The sequence below is a fragment of the Colias philodice genome, chromosome 11 (genome assembly GCF_061535455.1).
Source record: "Colias philodice isolate Cphi_HAF_F1 chromosome 11, ilColPhil1 Martin Lab GWU primary, whole genome shotgun sequence".
NCBI classification, from domain to species: Eukaryota; Metazoa; Arthropoda; class Insecta; order Lepidoptera; family Pieridae; genus Colias; species Colias philodice.
In genome coordinates, this window is record NC_143096.1 from 7,858,626 (window position 1) to 7,864,046 (window position 5,421).

Genomic DNA, 5,421 nt, shown 5'->3' on the forward strand with positions numbered 1-5,421 from the left:
CGTCTTTTGCCATGGAGCGCGCGCGGTCGACTAAACGGCGACGGTTGGATTTGGCCGCCCACCCCCCCTTGTCGAGGTCACAAAGGCCTTTTTATATTTTCATGATCTTACAGCTTAAGTCGACAAAGTTTACGTTTGATCAAATCCGTCACAGCTCATGTATTATGTCATTTGCGACACCTTGCTGCAATTTGCATCGGTCCAGATGGTTCGTAGCCATTTCGTAGCGTTTTCGTTTAGCCCGTAGACCCAGTTCTTTATGAAAAGGTTGGGGAAAATCGAGCTGAAATAAAACAATATTATTTTTTTATTTATTCTCCACTTCATTTAACGTTTTAATTTTATAAAATCTGTTTTATTTTATGTTGTTGTTGTTTTATAAAATATAAACGCCTGTGAACGTCATTTGTATAATAATTATTAATGAGTCCTTAAACAGTTATATTTATAAAACTACTAGCGGTCCGCCCCGGCTTCGCCCGTGGTACATGTTTACGTTTTCTCTAAATAAGAACCATCCTCGTACTTCAAGGAATATAATAAAAAAATAATTATCGAAATCGGTTCAGCCGTTCTCGAGTTATGCGCTTACCAACACATTTTGCGATTCATTTTTATATATAAAGATGTACCTATATTTCACTAACACAGAATAATTAAAAATATTAATTACTTGTTCATTAATTTTTAAGTAAGTCCTGTGAATTATTATAAAATAACGTAAAATTTTATTTAAATACTTATTTTCAAAACGAGTCTAATATTATATTATTTCAAAGCCTTATTTTTATTACCGATGGTCTATGATCCAATTGTTTCCATGTCACCTTTGGTCACGTACCTATCTCAAGGGTTTATTTCGGATCCTCAGTCTAAAATTCACGTATGAGTTCTATCGACCGTTATCTATTTTAAGAAAAACCCCTTTTTCTTGATGTAACTAATAGATAAGATTAGAATGAAAAAAATATTTTAAAATAATATATTATTGTGAAACGAGGCGTGTAAAACGGCGTAAAGTAATTATTTCGTTCTTGCTAATTATTAGTGATTTACCGAAAAAGTAATTCTAGAAACAGAAAGCTTTTGGTTTAACTAAAAACTGGATACATAGAAGACGGGAATATTTCGTTTTTACGATACATTCATAAGTTTTGCATTGTAATAAAATCGAGAGCGTATCGTATTTTCATTCCCGAAGTTCAAATTTCATTTGATTGATTTGATTTCGTTTATTGTAAATATGTTTCGATATTAATTTTCTATTTTATTGTTTTGAAGTATGATAAATCCAAACAAGAAAACAATAACAATCCAATTTAATAAAGTAATAGAACATTGCACTCGATAATCCATCGGCTGAAAAGAAAAATGGATTTAAAAAAGTGCACGAGTTTTATAGTAGGTACTCATATTCAATTAGATTTTATAAACCTGGTCAAGATATTGTTAATGTATCATGCTAAATTGTTTTACTAGTTTCTCCTTATTTTACTACGCTATCATTTTGTATGTCATCATTACTTCTAGATACTATTTTAATAAAAGAATATACAGCTATTGTATAATCCTACTAATATTATAAATGCGAAAGTTTGTTTGGATGTGTGTGTGTTTGTTACTCTTTCACGCAAATACTACTGAACCGATTACAATGAATTTTAGCACACATACAGAAGGTAACTTGGATTAACAAATATAATAGGTTTTATCCCGGAAATCCCACGGTAACGGGAACTATGCGGGTTTTTCTTTAAAAAAGCGGGCGAAGCCGCGGGCTGAAAGCTAGTCTCGTATAATTTGTCACGTAGTCATATCATTCATTGAGTTATTAAGGCTAAGATGTCAACATCACATGTTCCTCTCATTAAGGTAAATGTTCTTCGTATTCTTTATAACTGGGACGTGATATATTTTCCCCTTTTCTCGGCATCGAGTGGATCGTAACGTTATCGTAATTGTACGACTATGAAGGAGCATCATACAATCATAAACACTCCGTTCTATCCTTTACGAATTTGCCGGGTTATCGTGAATGGTCGATTATGAATTTGCTACCGAGTACGTGAATGTTTTTCCATCAGACAGATTATCTTGTTGAACTATTCAGAGCATTGTTATTTGGTTGGATTCACTGACTTTTCGTTTACACGTAGTATTTTTGAGGCCATGTAACGGGTTAAGCTTTTTGCGTAATTCTTCTTGACTTGAAATTAATTATTCGGTGCTGGGCCTGAATTTAATTACTCGGTTCATAGTTAGGAATGCTAAATTATAAAGAGACACAAGGAGATAATAATGTACATATTATATCTAGAATAATATTATTTATAATGGTGCATTCTTACTGTATTTGATTCATGATTCAAACCTAGGTATTGTACTTAATCTGGTAGCTGAATAAGTTATTTCATTTATCTGTTTGCATCGTTATTACATCATTCTTCAAAATAAAATATTTTGCTCACACAAAAACTGCCTTAGCCTTTATCCAAGTAAGTTACATATTAAGCGAAACAAAAAATCTTCGCATTGGGCACTTCAGATAAAGTTAAGCTTTACTCGCCCTTCTGCATGACGAGCGGGCACAGGCGGCTTACATCCAACGCTTTATCACTTAATTTGAATCGTGTTCAGAATTCACAAGACGTTAGAGCCCGGGCAGAACGAATCATCAAAGCATGATTAACAGACGAATAAGGTTACGTAATTCGCAAATTGAACGTTATTTTCTGACGGAATTCACTTGATGACAGCAGTAATATCGACAAAGTGAAACGTAAACTGAGACGAGTTTACGATACTTTTATTCGAGGGAGGCGAATCATAATATCCAAATTATTATGAGGGCAATAACTTTTGATCAATAGAGCGTTCGATGCTTGAGAATATGCTTTACGTTCATTGTTCACTTCAGAATGTTACATATTACTTCTCGCTTCTTAAGAAACAATATTTTTTGGTATTTTCAGTTTATACAGGAATGAATAAATAAAGCACCAGTGAGTTCTGGCATTACCTTATAATAAGTGGAAAATATTGTGTTAATAACATAACTATGATATTTTGAGCAATTGAATATTGTGAATGGTTTTCAGAATATTTGTTTTTGATATATATACGGCTAAATACAGCTAAGAATGCAAAGTACAAAAACTCCCTGTTAACAGAGATCAGTAGATAATAATCAGTGCCTATTGCAACGAAAACATGCAAAAAAATGTTCTTATTTTAAGGCAATATAAGGATATGAGAAAAAAATTAACTGACGCAATTTAAGTCCCTTTCTAAAGGCGTATTTACTGCGAAATACCTAGTATATTTACAACATTAGCATTCGCTTTTATCTATCGTTAATGTGATACTGCCGCGTCGTTTGCGTGATTTTCGTACAACCGGGCTCATATTTTAGTGGTAACATATACAAATATGACAACCCTCACCTTTCTGTAAATCAAACATGCATAAATCTACGCCGTCCCCTTTACGCTATTATGTCAACCGATACGATTTATGATCACATCTAAGAGATTTTCAAGACGGAAATCGGGGTAAATAGACTAAGTAAATATATGATTTTCAGAACAAATACGGGGAATTTTCCATTTGCATGTTTCCATTGGTTTGTATTTTTTTAAGATTAACTTACATTATATATCTACATATTAAATAAGTAATTCCTTGTTCTTAAAAGTCCAACTAAGGAACTGATTACATAGTAATGACTGTTTAAAAATATTTTTAATTTAACTTTGGTAAAATACAACCGCTTTAAAATTGTAGTGAAAACAAGTTATTTCAATCAAGAAACAAAGAGTCCTAATTTAATAATAAACTAATTTTCCTTTATATAAATGTAGTATCCATCTTCAATCACCGTCATCTGGTTATGAGGACGAATATGCAAATGTAGGAAGCGGTATTATAGTCCTTACTCTTTAGTCTTAATTGTAAAATCTCTTAGAAGCCCTCTTGCTAACTGACATCTCCGTGAGAATGCGAAGCTTGGTGCAAACGTGATGCAATATTTGCCGTACCTAGTGTTTCTCTAGTAAACATATTGAGTATATGCGTCTGCTTCCTTAGAGTTCGAGGTAGATCAAAATCAAGTATCTATCGAGTACCTTAATTTCGCTGCATGTGCAGAATTTAACTGAAAATGAATAAAACCGCGTCACTGGGTCTTTTAAGAGCACGACGCTTCTTAGCACATCTGTGGTAAAGAATTTCAATTCAATAAACGTTGTCTTTTAAGTATTCACTTAATGTAGTCCTCCGATAGTGTGGTGTCTAAGCGATTTCCCACCGCAGCCATGTACGTAACTTACCAAGGTATTTGTACCACTTTGACTGAAGTTGGCTCTGGCCCAAACTGATGATATTACTTTATATTATGCTACATTTGTAGATATTACTTGGACGATTATGGGCCCATATCTTTGGTGTAATAGGATCAACTTTGTAGAGTCGAATTCCTTTGTTCGGAATATTCTTTGCTTCCTTAACGATTTGGGGATTTCGCTCCGGTTTTTTACGTTATTTGTCACTGGAATATACTAGCAGTAATACATATATTTCACTTTTATGAATCAATATAGCAGAACCAATTATTATACTTTAAAATTACGTTTATACTTAAAACAATCTAATGTTATAATGTTTCAGTTTATAGTTGCATCTAAACATCCGTAATTACTAAAATGTTGTTCCTTATGATGTGTTTTTAGTATTATCTTATTTATTCCATTTTATGTTTTTGATGTTATTTTCTGTGGTGGATACAGGAAAATTTTTATTGGGAAATTCACACTTCCCCGGGGAGAAGGGAAAATGTTCACTTAGTTTGTTATTTATAAGAAGGCTAAAATTATTTTTATTTAATAAAAATGGCGTTGATTTTATTATCCAGTAAAATTACACAGTTTTAGTTTTTTAAATATTTCTAATCCAAGCGGAGATGAATCAAACAAACCAAAAATCATTAAAAACCATGCTGGTATGGTTTATTGACTCAATCTTAATTGATAATCTATCAATCTAATTGATACCTAAAATTTGAGATACTAAACTGGAATCTTATTTAAAGAAATAGATAATATCCAATAACAGCGCAGCTGAGTATTTGATAAATAGTTACGAATCGTCCTAAACAAAACGGGAACTTTCGTATATCAAACTTTCGATTGATCATTTTAATTTAGTAAAAAGCCATTTCACTATCGTAAAAACATCGAGTTAAATCTAATAACCAACAGGTTGATAAATTAGTACCAGACATGGTAATATAACAAATTTCCCCAGTCACCTGAGGTCAGAGCCGAGTTGAGTAATGCAATTAACGGTCAACCTTTTTTTAAACCTCAGCCACCCTGTCGGTTTTTTCACGTGGTTAATTACAGGACTACAATTTAGGTAAAGCTG